At 37.7% G+C, this 15,439-nt stretch overlaps 1 non-coding gene across 1 annotated transcript; it reads left to right on the forward strand.

Moving 5' to 3' along the window:
• The first annotated feature begins 14,997 nt into the window (after positions 1-14,997).
• TRNAW-CCA lies at positions 14,998-15,070 on the forward strand. Its single transcript has one exon. It is a non-coding gene; the product is annotated as a tRNA-Trp (tRNA).
• Positions 15,071-15,439: the final 369 nt, after the last annotated feature.

Consider the following 15,439-nt stretch of genomic DNA (forward strand, 5'->3'; position numbering starts at 1 on the left):
TTTTAGTTCATTTTATTTAGCTGAGTTATGGAATTGATTTATAACATCAGTAGGCTTATCTATAGAAATAAAAATCACGCTGGCTCTTTAGTACAACATAAAAGTATCTAGTAACTAATTTAAGTCAAATCACTAATTATAGTTCTTGAGCTTCTTATTTCTTTGCAGATAACAAAGCCATGCAACTTGTTTGTTTTTATTTTCACTTTTAGAATATTCTAGGAGGTAATCAGTTGTAGCGTCATTTGCTCTACTTCATGTATTAAAAAATGACTACCCCAGTCTACCTGACTTCGCTGGTGGTCTAGTGGTTAGGAATCTGCCTGTCAATGCAGGGGACCCGGGTTCAAACCCTGGTCCAGGAAGACTCCAAAGGCCTCAGGGCAACTAAGCCCATACACTACAACTACTGAACCCACATGCTACAACTCCTGAAGCCCACATGCCCTAGAGCCCGAGCTCTGCAACAAGAGAAGCTACCACAGTGAAACGCCTGTGCATAGCAACTACAGAAAGCCTCATGCAGCAACGAAGACCCAGTGCAGCCAAAAAGAAACAAAAGACAGGGCTAACTATTACCCATTGTGAAATTTAGTTTCTATTGCTTAGAAGTTTGAAAAGGCTCTGTTGTTGTTCAGTCACTAAGTAATATTCCACTCTTTGCGACCACCATGAACTGCAGCACGCCAGGCTTCCCCATCCTTCACTATCTCCCAGAGTTTACTCAAACTTATGTCCATTGATTCAGTGATGCCAACCAACCATCTCATCATCTGTTGTCCCCTTCTCCTCTTGTCCTCCATGTTTCCCAGCATCAGAGTCTTTTCCAAAAGGCTCGACCTATTTATCAAACTTCAGAGACTTCTATCAGTCATTTAAATTAACGTACAATGCATTTCTTACTGTTGAAACATGCTTTTAAGCATTTCCTTCCCAGAGTTCAGAGTTAGTGTTTTTATTTCAGTATCATTTGGAACAAGAAGATTTTTTTAAAAGGAAGACTGTTTGAAGGTATGCTTGCGCTTGCCATCCACTATTTTTATAAGGCAGGGCAGTGATATACAAAGGGTACCAGAATGTTGGAACTGGATAGATCTGCATGCGAATCCTAACTCACAGCCGAGAGAGGTTACTGTTTGGCCTCTGGTTCAGCCCGTATGATTAATGAATTGTTTTGGCCTGTAGTCCTGTTGACCTGTAGGCTCATCCTATTGGCCATTTCTGCAAGTGTTCGCCCTTCTGCCCATCTCTTCCTCACTACAGCCCATGACTTAGTGCAGCCGTCATGTTTCGGCTCGAAGTGCTTTTCTAGGCACTTGAGTTAAATGTGCTGTCTTGGTCCCTGACTCTTCAGTTTATAATTGGGCTGAAAAATGTTGTTGTGGAAAGGTTAGCAATGTGCTAAGGAAATTAAGTTAAAGTTTTTATTTTAAAGTATTTATATTATATAAACATTAGTTCAGGCAGAAAGGAACATGACCCAGACTAAAATTTTCATGCTCTCAAAGTGTTTTATTTCCTTGCACAGTCTTTAAAAGTTAATTTCAGCTCACAGTGGTGCTCCCAAGCATACTCTGAAATATTTGAAGTTATATCCATAATAGCTGGCAGCCCGATGTATAAGAAAAAATGGTATGACCTCACACATATGCTGTTCTCAATCAATGTAAGAGATATTACATTTATGAGGATTAATCAAAGAAGCAGCTAGATAGATTGGATAGAAACATAAAGTAATGGCATCTAAGGAAGTCTTTCAAATCAGCTAATTTATGCATCTCATTAAAATCTCTGCTCTGGTTAGAATGTTGGGAGTGAGGACAGCCATTGAATTCCTTGCAATTCATTCACTCAAGATAAGGAATGGAAAAATAGATGTATCCCTTAGGGTGGCTATCAGGCCTGCTGGAAAAAATGTACCTTCAGAAAGCTACCTGGCATGTCTTTTCTCATCATCCCTATACCTACACAGGATTTACGTTAAGAAAAAGGCAAAGACGTGCTTATAATACAGGACATTATATATAAAGATTCAGAAAATTACAACCAAGATCATGTGATATTTTAGTGGAATAATACTTTTAGAAGGAGGAGAGAAAGTGATTGAACACAGTCTTCCTGACAGTTATGTGTATTTAGTTTATCCTGGTCTTATGCACAGGCTTTGGACAAAATTCGTTTTGACATGTTTAAGAGCACCAGTATATAAAATACTGACTGTAGCATTTACTGCTTGGACAAGTCAACAAACTGGCAATTTTCACTGTTCCTCATTGCCTAAGTAAATGGTAGTATGGTTGATGAAATAATAACTCAGTACAGAGCTATTTCTCTTAAGGACAGACCATCTCAAGTTGAAAGCTTTTGTCACCATGCATTTTTATTGTAGTTTTGAGAAATAATAACAGAATACATGATATATTTCTCTACATACACACACATACAAATACATACACACATATGTTCTTTCAGGACAACTGTTTTGCAATATGTTATTTGAGGACAACTATTTTAAAAATTCTATTTAAAAATATGTTACAAACCTTCTTTTAAAAGGTATAATTTGCATACAAAAAGCTATACCTATTTAATGTACACAATTTGATGGGTTTGGAGATAAATATACATATATTCATAAAGGTATTTGAAGTTGTCTATGCCATAAGCTCCAAAAATTTCCTTCTGCCCTCTTTAATTATTCTTATTAGCATTATTATTATTGTCATTGGGCTTCCCCAGTGACTCAGGGGTAAAGAATCCACTTGCAATTCAGGAGACACAAGAGATGCGGGTTTGATCCCTGGGTTGGGAAGATACCCTGGAGTAGGAAATGGCAACCCACTCCAGTAATTTTGCCTGGAAAATTCCACGAGCAGAGGAGCCTGATGGGCTATAGTCTATGGGGCCTCAAAGAGCCTGCCACAACTGAAATGACTAAGCAAGCAAGCACACATTATTATTACTATTTGTGTGAAAAGTTGTACTCAATATAAGATCTATCCATGTAGAAAAAAAATGTAAGTACACAGCAGTATTAACTATAAGAACCATGCTGTGCAAAAGACCTCCAGGACTTATTTAACTAGACTTAAACCCTTTGATACTAAAAATCCACCCTTTACCATTGTGTTTTATATTTCACGCCCTGTGTAATCTCACCTTGGATGTGGGTAAGGCCGATGACTTGGTTCTAATCAATGGAATATGACAAAGGGGACTAGATAAACATTATTAACAATGCACACATTCAAAATAAGATTGTAATATCCATCTGGTTAGCTGACTCCCCTTGTTGGCTTTGAAGAAACCTACTGTCGTGTTCTGAGCAGCCATTGGGAGAGAGTAATACAGTATGGAACCTATGGCGGTCTCTGGCCAACACCTATCATGAAACTGAGACTCTTATACTTACAATATGAAAGGAACTGAATTCTGCCCATAATCACAGGAACTAGGAATCAGATTCCTCTCCTGTGAGCTTCTGATGAGAACTCAGCCCTTGCTTATACCTTGATGAGAGACTTGCAGAGGATCTGCTAAGCTATGTCTAGACACCTACTTCACAGAAACTGTGAGGTACTGGATGTGTGTTGAATTAAGCAGCTGAATTTGAGATAGTAATGTTACACAGTAATAGATCACTAATCCAGTTTTAATATCTGGAGCCTGGTGTATTAGCTGGGTCTGTAGAAACAAGATACAACACACTGAATGGCTTAAACAAAAGAAGTTTATCATCTCACAGTTCAGAAAGTTAGGAGTTCAAGATCTTAACTTGATTATTTGCAAAGACTTTGTTCCCAAATAAGGTCATGTTCACAAGTGCTGGTTGCGAGGGTAGAGTGACAGTGCCTTTTGGGGAGATATGATTCAACCCCTAAAAGTGGTTACTGCTTTAACAATGTCTAAAAGTGTTGCAGTGGCTTTGATTCAGTCCGAGTGAAGACCGAAAGGATTATTTTTTTGGCTGCAATCAACAGTATGTGGGATCTTAGTTCCCTGAGCAGAGATTAAACCCACGCCCCGTGTATCAGAAGGGCAGAGTCTTGACCGGTGCACTGTCAGGGAAGTCCCAAGACTGAAAGGGCTTGGAGGACTATGGTTAAAAAAAACAAACCTGAACTTCCTTGAACATTTAGAACTCTGAACTTTGAGGGCACTTTCAGTGAGGGCGTCAAGGAAAGTGCTGCTGTTTAGTCAGTAAGTTGTGTTCGACTCTCTTGAAACCCCATGGACTGGAGCCTGCAAGGCTTTTCTGTCCGTGGGATGTCCCAGGCAAGAAGACTTGAGTGGGTTGCCATTTCCTTCTCCAGGGGATCTTTCCAACCTAGGGAGGCAACCCATGTCTCCTGCATTGCAGGTGGATTCTTTACCACTGAGCCACCTGGGAAGCTCTCAAAGAAAGTGAGGAACATGTTATTAGAAATTTGTGATAGCGGAACTCATGTTATGTTACAACAAAAAGCTTAATAAAATTCACTTGTAGTTATGTGGAAAAAATATATACATAATGAGCTTGGTTATTTCAATAAAGAGATATCTAAGCAAAGTGTTGAAAGTACTGACGGTTTCTCTCGCTGCTTATAGTAAAATGTGACAAGAAAGATAATTTGAAGGAAGACTTGCTAAGCAAAAAGGAACCAGGACTAGATGATTTTAAAAATGTTTTAGCCTCTCAAGATGGCAAAAGATTCTATAGTTAATTAATAATTTACCAGCAGTCAGCAGTCATCAGGAAAGATATAGTCTTGCCTTCACTACAAGGAATATATAAGCTTGAAAGGACTGGGACCTGCCACATGGAGAGAGCCAATCCATAAAGTCTGACAACACAGTCAAAGCAGAATTGTGAGATAAAGAGGTGATCAATGATAAAACAGTTAAATCCCTGCATTTGGCCACAATTGCTTTATCTTAGAATTTGTGAACCAACAAACAGTGTGAACTGGGCTTTTGTCATGTAAACATTGAGAAAAATGACTAAAATCAAACAAAAGTAAATAAAAAGGCCAATGAAAATCATAAGAATAAAGCTCTGTATGTGTGTGTGGATATATGTATAAATTGAATAAAAATTAAAATATCAAGTATAGCAAAGAGTTGGGCATGACAGAGCGACTGAGCCTACACACACACATACGAATTGCACATAATTTGAAACTTATGCCCGGCAAAATATGGTTGGGAACAGAGTAATTGTAACTGGAGCCAACACACAACTTGTTTTTCTGAGGGTGAAGATAAGACTTAAGTCATTGGAAAAAGTTATGGCAATATTCTCAATATCCTCAGATGTTGAACAAGGAAAGCCTAAGACATGGGTAGACAACCTGCACAACTGGGACTCCAACACCTACCAACATTCTAATACCACTGAAGACACTGCTGATACCACTGAAGATACTGCTGAAAGACACATGTCACTTCTCATCTTCTCCTAACACTAGAGAAGATTCTTGTGTTTGTCATTCTTAGTCTTCAATATTGGTATTAATCATGTTCTAGGGTAAATGAATGACTCTAGACTTGGAAATTAGGAGCAAGATTAAGAGCAGACGTAGGAAAGACAATGGTTTTTCCATAAGGGGTTTTATGACTTTTTCATAAGGGGAAAGACAATATAGAACTGGATGTGCCAAAGAGCCAGTAACTTGGGGCTTGCAAGGAATAACGAATGTTTTAGAATGCTCCACTCAATCTAAATTAAGTTCCTTGGCAATTTCTCTTTCTTAAAGCCAATATTAACTTTCAAGAATAACTCTCTTGCCCACAGAAATTATTCACATGACAGCTGGTAATGCCCCCAGTGACAGAACAATGATACGTGATCATTAGAAACGGACTCAACCATGAGGTGGGTTGACCATTCCCAAATGCAGCAAACAATGCCAAGGCCTGGCCCAGCCTTTGCATGAAAAGGTTTAGTTCTGAGTTCTTAGTTATGTATCTTGACTATTCGTTCTGTGTGTGCATACAGGTATCATCAGTTACATGACTTCATACAGGAAAGCTTTAATGAAATGCATTCCTTTCTAAAACCATGACTTCCTTGGTGGCTCAGATAGTAAAGAACCTGCCTGCAATGAGGGAGACCTGGTTTCAGTCTCTGGGTTGGGAAGATCCCCTGGTGAAGGGAATAGCAACCTACTTCAGTATATTTGCCTGGAGAATTCCATGGACAGAGGAGGCTAGCCAGCTACAGTCCATGAGGTCACACAGAGTCAGACACAACTGAGCAACACACACACACACACACACACACATGGACCATGACAGAAAGTCTTAAGGTATTCAATATATGGTATTTCCTTCTCTCCATTTCCAGCCTGTAGGAATACTCTAAATCTATTTGATTGTCTCTCTCTCTCTAGAGAAATAGAAATTGGCTTTGAAAATAGACATATAACACTAACATATTATCATATAGGATTCACTGTATAAATTGTTAATAATTTTAAAACATTAGTTTTATTTAAAATGTTACATTTGTTTTCAGTAAGAAATTTAAAAAAAAATCTATTCTAACCTATTTTAGTCCAGTGTTCTTGAATAAAACCCTGATTTTCTGTCGTGTTATTTCTAAGAAATATTGTTCAGCTTGCTATTCTGTGAATGATTTGCAATATCTTTTGTGTTTAATATCTTGCTGCTTTTTATTTCTAAAATGATGGCCTCTTTTTTAACTTAATAAAGAAAATTGAAGGAAAAAACCATAAGGAAAGTCATTATCCTAGGTTGGAGTCAATACTATCATTGCTATTCAAAGGCAAGAATTAATCAGATGTTAGCTTGCAGCCAAGGAAACCACTTTATTTATAATGGAAGGAAACAAAAGCCAAAGCAGGTAATGCATTAGGACCTGAAAGAAGCAAGAAGGGAAAAGAACAGGCTCACTCTTACTAGTTACTTTTTTCCTTTTGCTTGACACATTTGAACTATTATACTTCCAAATTATAGCAGATAGATGTATTGTAGGTCATTAATCAATCAATATATTGTTAAAGCATGTCAATCTTGACAAAGTATCATCTTATTTATGTCATACTAAATATTGGATTTTATTTCACCCTCATGAGAGTATGAATATTTCCAGCTTCTAAAGTAACTTGGTCTTGTTACCTTGTTCAGTAATATGTGTTCATTCAATAAATATTCACTGATTGCACAGTCTGTCTTCTGTATAGGTTGTCTTCTGTATAGGGCTTCCCAGGTGGTACAGTGGTAAAGAAACTGTCTGCCAATACGGGAGACCCAAGAGATGCAGGTTCGATTCCTGGAGTTAGGAAAACCCCCTAGAATAGAAAATGGCAACCCACTCTTGCCATTCTTGCCTCCAGCATTCTTGCCTGGGAAATCCCTTGGACAGAGGAGCCTGGCACGCTTTCATACATGGGGTTGCAAAGAGTTGAACACGAGTGAGCACACATGAGTTCACACTATATGCTAGCGAACATCACTGTACAATAGTGAATAAAACAGAAAATCCAATGGCATTAATGGAGCCAAGATTCTAATGCTTCCAAATACAACCAATTTTCTAAATAGCTCAGATTCAATGAAAGAGTGTTCAGGGCACTTTATCTCTTTCTATGACTCAAAATCAATTATTCTTGCAGCTGCTCTAAATTGTTAAACAGATGGGGGTCCAGATTTTAACCACTTATTGTCCCTAAATTTTGAACTGTGATGTGTATTTGTGTGCGTGTGTTTTAATCAGTTGCTGTGTTTTTGTATTATTGTTTATTCTACTCTCTGCTCCTTTCCTCTTGGACTCAACTACTTGACTGCTTGACTTCTAGGCCTCATTCATTCACTCAAGACAACATGTTTCAATTTTGCTTTAATAAAATGCATTTATTTTTCAAAAAGAAGATACAGTGTTATACATCAAGTAGGGGACATAATACTATTTCCATATTATGGCTGAAGAAACTGAGACTCCAATCTGTTGTGTAGTTTGAGCAATGTCATGTGGTTAATAAGAGAAACTGTTGTAATTTCAACTCAAATCTGTTTGTTGTTAAATACTGTGCCCTATCTCCTACATATACCTGAAGGTCTTCCCTGTAGCTCAATGGCAAAGAATCTGCCTGCAATGCCAGAGAACTGGGTTCAATCCCTGGGTCAGGAAGGTCCCCTGGAGAAAGAAATGGCAACCCATTCCAGTATTCTTGTCTGGGAAATCCCATGGACAGAGGAGACTGGTAGGCTTTCGTCCATGGGGTCACAAAGAGTCAGACATGACTGAGCGACTACCAGTATCTCCTACACATTCTACATACGTTAGCATGCACATGTACTGTTTGGGGAATTTTCTAGCCTTGATTTATAGACCTCTTATCCCTACCTGGTTGCTTGCAAATTTAAAAATTGAGAAGATTTGACTCTATAAAAGAAAGTCAAATCTAACCTTATATGTATAAGACCTACATGAGAAAATTTCTTACTAAAAGAACAAAATAAAGGAGAAGTTCTCAATTTCATGGGTAGGAAGACTCAGCAATGTCAAGATGTTAGTTCTCTCCAACTCAATATGTAAATTCAGTGCAATCTCAATTAAAATCCCAGGAAGTTTACATGTGGATATTGACAAAATGATTCTAAAATTTATATGGAGAGGCAAAAAACCCAGAATAGCCAACTCAATATTGGACAAAAAGAACAAAGTTGGAAGATCAAAACTATTCAACTCAAGACTTACTGTAAAGTTACGGCAATCAAGACAGTGTGATATCAGGAAAAGAACAGATGAAGAGATCAATGGACTAAAATAGATAGCCTAGAAATAGACGCACACAAGAATAGTCAACTGATCTTTGACAAAGGGACAAAGGCAACACAATGGCTGAAAGATGGTCTTTTCAACAAAGAGTGTTGGGATAACTGGACAACCACATGCAAAAAAAAAAAAAAATCACAGTCTTTACACTTTTGACAAAAATTAATTCAAAGTAGATCATAGATCTAAATGTAAAGCATGAAACTATAAAACTCCTGGAGAAAATGATAGGAGAAAATCTAGATGACCTTTGGTTTGGTGATGACTTTTTAGTTAGAACTCCAAATTGAATTTCATTAAATTTAAAAATTATTCTCTGTGAAAGACAATGTCAGGAGAATTTTCAGACAAGCCCAGGCAAGGGGAAACATCTTGCAAAATACACACCTGATAAAGGACTGTTGTCCAACATATACAAAATCTCTTAAAAATCAACAATAAGAAAATATACAACTCAATTAAAAACTGGGTTAAAGACCTGAACAGACATTTCAAAAAAGAAGATATACAGATGGAAAATAATATGAAATAGAAGAAATAATATTATAGAGGTAATATAAAATGTAAAAATGTTCAACATCATTTTGTCATTAAAGAATTGCAAATTAAAACAACAAGGAGATATTATTATCTCTACACACCAATATGATTGGTGAAAATCCGAAACACTGACAACACCAAATCTTGGATAGGATATGGAGCAATAGAAACTCATTTGTGGCTGATGGAAATGCAAAATGGCACAAATAGTTTGGCAATATTTTACACGGCTGAACATACTCTTAACCACACATCAAGCAATCTCTCTCCTTGGTATTTACCCAAATAAATCAAAAACTTATGTTTACACAAAAACCTGCACACAGATGCTTGTAGCAGCTTTATTCATGACTGTTAAAACTTGGAAGCAATCAGAGTATCTTTCAGTAGGTGAACTATGGTACTGCCTGCAAATGGAATATTACTCAGCACTAAAAAGAAATGAGCTATAAAGCCATTAAGGACATGGAAGAAGGAGAAGTGCATACTAATAAGTGAAAGAAGTCAATCTGAAAAGGCTGTATACTATACGGTGCCTATATACGATGTTCTGGGAAAGGCAAAGCTATGGAGGCAGTAAAAAGGCACTGGTTGCCAGGGGTTGGAGGGATAGAAGAGGACAAACAGACATAGAACAGAGGATTATTAAGGGAATGAAACTATTATGTATAATGCTGTAATGGTGGATACATGTCATTATACAGCTTTCTGAACCCATGGGATGTACAATACCAAGAGTGGTCACTAATGTAAATTGCACTTTGAGTGATAATGATGTGTCAATGTAAGTTCATTGACTGTAACAAATGCACTACTTTGGTCAATGGTGTGGATAGTTAGGGAACTGAACTGTGAAGTTGCTCAGTCATGTCTGACTCTTTGCAATCCCATGGACTGTAGTCTACCAGGCTTCTCTCTCCATGGGATTTTCCAGGCAAGAGTACTGGAGTGGGTTGCCGTTTCCTTCTCCAGGGAATCTTCCTGACCCAGGGATTGAACGCAAGTCTCCTGCATTGCAGGCAGATGCTTTACCCTCTGAGCCACCAGGGAAGCCCTGATAGTTAGGGAGGTTGTAGATAAATGGAGGGGCGGCAGAAAATATATGGGAATTGTGCACTTCCCACTCAATTTTGCTGTGAGGCTAAAATCATTTTAAAATATAGTCTACTAAAAACAACAAGAAGATGGCCTTTTAACAAACATTAGTATGGAATATTCTCCAAGAGATATTCCACAATGAAAACAACATAGAAACAAAAAAAAACCCCAATACATGTTGATTTATATTTTATTGTCTTTCCTAGAAAGTTGTGCTATTCCAGTATTTTAACACATGAACCCAGCTTGGATTTGACAAATATTTGGCAACTATTTTATGAAATTATTAAAACACTGTGCACTTGACTACATAAATGGCAAGTGTTGTTCTTGTTTAGTCACTGAGTTGTGTCTGACTCTTTGTGACCCCATGGACTGTATTCATCCAGGCTCCTCTGTCCATGGGATTTCTCAGGCAAGAAAAATGGAGTGGGCTGTCATTTCCTTTTCCATGGGATCTTCCCAACCCAGGGATTGAGCCCACGTCTCCTACATTGGCAGGTGGATTCTTCACCATCTGAGCCACCGGAAATATAGATGTCTGCATCAAAGACATGTCAAAAGTACTATAGAATACTTACAAATACAGTTTAAAGACATCCACAATGGATAGATGATAGAAGTATAGAGAAGAAAAAGCTACAATAAATATCTGTTGTTTTAATATATTTAATAGCTGTTCAGTCGCTAAGTTGTGTCCAACTCTTTGCAACCCCATAAGCTGTAAGCCACAGAGTCCTCTGTCCATAGGATTCTCCAGGCAAGAATGGAGTGGGTTGCCATTTCCTTCTCCACAGAGTCTTCCCAACCTGGGATCTAACCCAAGTCTCCTGCACTGGCAGGCAGAGTCTTTACTGTCTGAGCCACTAACAAAGCATATTTAATAGACATTTCATTATATTTTATGGCTAAAGAGAAGAATATAGTGATGGCTCATTTATGTGACAGAACAGAAGGTGATCGCTCCTCTACATGAATAAAGTACAAGTTATCTTGAAACGGTTTTATTAAATGGTCCAAACAGTGCAAAGATTTCTTTTTTTTCAACTTTCTCGTTTGATTTTTTCCCTCAGCTTTATCGAGATATAATTTACATATAATATTGTGTAAGTTGAAGGTGCACACTGTGTTGATTTCCTGATTACCACTGCAAAATGAATCAACACTTCCATCACATCATATAATTACCATGATGAGAACATAAGATCATTTACGACCGACTCTGTTAGCAACTTTTCAAGAGCCTTCAGACTCTTCCATAGTGGTTGTACAGTTTACAGTCCCACTAACAGAAATCAAACATTTCTTATAAAGTGAGACAAAAATTTTTGTGAAAGTTGAAGAGGCAATTAACTTGTAACAAAAATTGTGACTTTCAATCACAATTACACAGTGTTGCTAACTACAGTCACAATGCTGTGCTTGAGAGCGCCAAAATTTAGTCATCTTTTTACTGGAAGTTTTATACCCTTCAACCGACATGTCCCCATTCCCCATCCCCTTCCCCCAGTCCCTAGTAATGACCATCTACCCTTTGTTTTTAGGAGTTAGGCTTTTTTTAGATTCTACATAACATACAGTAGTTGTCTTTCTCTGTGTGACTTTATTTCACTTGGCATAATGATCTTAAGGTCCATCCATGTTGTTGCAAATGGCAGGACTTACGTCTTTCTAATGGCTGAATTATATATATATATATATTCATATATATATATATGAATATATATATACACACACACACACACACATACATCATTATTTGTTCATCTATTGACAGACGCTTGGGTTGTTTCCATATCTTGGCTACTGTGAATAATCATATGATAAACATGGGAATACAGATGCTTATTTTGTACCTTATTTCCATTTCCTTTGGATATATACCCGGAAGTGGGATTACTGGATCATGTGGTAGTTTTAATTTTTTGAAGAGCCTTCAGACTTTTCCATAGTGGTTGTACAGTTTACAATCCCACTAACAGAAATCAAACATTTCTTATAAAGTGAGACAAAAATTTTTGTGAAAGTTGAAGAGGCAATTAACTTGTAACAAAAATTGTGACTTTCAATCAAAAAGTGCCCCAGAAAGCCAATAGCCTTTCAAACAATTTCTGAGAACCAATCAATAGTGAAGACACTAGTATAATTACATGTTACTACATTTTGTGGTCTGAATGTTTATTAGTGTGCATTGTGACATATACAGTGTGGTCCAGAAGACAAGGCCCCTCCAGAGAGCTCTGCTGATGTCAGAGATCTAATGAACTTGGCCTCATTACTTCTCAAAATCACCATATATCACAAGGAATGTTCTTTTCCCTTCAGAGATAAGAAAGCCCTGGCACAGAGAGCTTGAATAAACTGCTCAAGGTCACACAATAAGCAGGCAGTGGAATCAGAGTGTGAGACCAGGTCCATACAATTCTGGTCATTCCAAGCATACAAAGTTAGAAAAGATCCACAAATTGAAGAATATTAGCATCTAAGGGGCCGTTGTAATACAAACTTATGAAATACGATGCTTTTCACAAGTTACACAAGAAATACTTAAGGGAGTGATCAGCAAACTGTTCTGTAGACCCTAAGCTTTCAATGATAAGTCTTCCAAAGTGAAGAATTCAATTTCTTGAGAAAACAGTTCACCTCTTCCTAGTTGGTGTGCTATGTGTTTTTGAACAATTGTGTTAAAAAAAAAAAAGAATTAATTCCACTCCACATAATTTGAAAACCACTGGTTTGCTTAGGGGAGAAAATTCTGACATTCCAGAGCAGGAAATATTGAATGAAACAGGGGAAGAAAACTTCCTGAATAGAAGTTATATAATTTTCAAAGCTCACTTTTAACACACGGTGACAAATGAAATCCCTGACATGAGGTAGAATTGAGGAGAAGGAAAGAACACTGCTAATCGGCACAGGGATGCTAACTCTGAGCATTATTGCTGGTGCTGCAGACGGTGTTTTCCATTTTTTGTAAGATGATAGCTACCAGAGATAGCAGTAGTGATACGTTTGGAAAACATTACAAAGATGAGTATGTCAGAGTGATTTAAAAGAGAATATTACATCCAGGTAAAGTGCTGCCCACCAAGAGAAGAGGAGTCAAAGATAAGCATATGATTACACCTGGCTGAAGAACTTTGACACAGCTAATCAAAAAAGACAGTCTAATAGCACCAGCTGTTGAAACTGTTGAAACTGCAATACTTTGGCCACCTGATGCGAAGAGTCGGCTCATTAGAAAAGACCCTAATGCTGGGAAAGACTGAGATTGAAAGAAGGGGGTGACAGAGGATGAGATGGTTAGAAAGCATCACTAATTCAATTGTCATGAACTTAGGCAAACTCTGGGAGACAGTGAGGGCCAGGGAGACCTGGCGTGCTGCAGTCCATGGTGTCGCAGAGAGTCGGACACGACTGAGCAACTGAATGACAATGACAAGTACTTCTTGCTTATCTGTTCTCTGGAACTCTGGGACATTTTGAATTTTCATCTCTGCGACATGTGAGCTCATGCTGATCAGAGCTAGTTAGCATTCCAGATAGAATATCATTTACAGAGTTTAGTTTACAGATGAATTAACTGCTGATGAATAGTTTCTGGAAGATTATTGATGAAGGTAATAAGTCTACACTCTGCGGTATGTGTATTTGTTAAAGTCATCATCTTTTAGAGGTGATAGAATAAACTTTACCTTGCAGGTGAAATTTTCTAGCTCAACATAATAGGCGTGTTCTATACCTATCAAAGAACAAGAAATATTGTCAGGCTGATGATTTTTCACACCACATTTCATTGTGTATTTTGTATACCAATACCCTAATCATTATTTACCAATGAACAATTACTATAATCATTATTTACATTTCCAAATAGATTTTTTGAAAAATAACAACATGGTGTTAAAGCAAATGACAAAATGATTCAGTTGAGCCTAAATCATGAGCCTCTCAGGTCTCCAATGATGTCTTATTTATCTTTGCCTTGACCCCCAGCACCATCCCCAGGTATCACTCATTAATTTTTGCTGAGATGTATCAGCAATATGTAGATATACATATCAGCCTTTCATAAATTTAGTGAGAGTGGAAATAAAGCCCATCAAAATGGTGTCAGTTAATTAGGCTGATGACCTTGTAAAAGTGGAGGATGTAGGAGGGTAAAATTAAAGGCAGAACAAGCCTTGGAGTTAGACAGTTCTTTGGTTAAAATTCTTGCTCTGCTATTTATTGGATGTGAAATACTGGTCTAATTACTTCATCTTGAAGCTTTAGTTTTCTCATCCATAAAATAGGATAAAATAAGACCAGCTTCATAGTTGCTGGAAGTATATTATAGAAGTACATAAAACAGGATAGTACCTTTCCTTTTGGTTAATTATAGTTAAAGGAAAACTTAAGAGTCCTCAAAAGGCTGATGGTACAGAGATTCTTTGACTTAAATGTTTGTATATTTATTCTATATGATTGTGACTTAATTCCTTTCAGCCACACCCACCCTCCCAAAAGCCAATTTCACATGTTGTAAAATTCTCCCTAAACAATAAACAGAAAGTTTAAAAGAAAAAAATCCAGGGAATTCCCTGGTGGTTCAGTGGCTAAGACTCTGCACTCCAAATGCAGGGGGCCCAAGTTCGATCCCTGGTCAGGGAACTAGGTCGCACATGGTGCAACTAAAGATCCCACGTGCTGAAACTAAGACTCCACACAGCCAAATAAATACATTAATATTTGTTTTAAAAATCCAAAAAGGACAATTGATATTTATGTTCTCAGGGCAAATGAAGAAAAGAATAATATAGCATTAACGGTTGGTAAAGAATCTGCCTGCAATGCAGGGTTTGATCCCCGGGTTGGGAAGACGCCTTGGAGAAGGGAATGGCTACCCACTCCAGTATTCTTGCCTGAGAAATCCCATGGACAGAGGAGTCTGGTGGGCTACCGTCTACTGAGGTCATAAAGAGTGGGACATGACTGAGTGACTAACACAATTACTTTCAGTAGTTTGTACGGTACAATTTC

The sequence above is a fragment of the Bubalus bubalis genome, chromosome 22 (assembly GCF_019923935.1).
Source record: "Bubalus bubalis isolate 160015118507 breed Murrah chromosome 22, NDDB_SH_1, whole genome shotgun sequence".
Classification (NCBI taxonomy): Eukaryota; Metazoa; Chordata; class Mammalia; order Artiodactyla; family Bovidae; genus Bubalus; species Bubalus bubalis.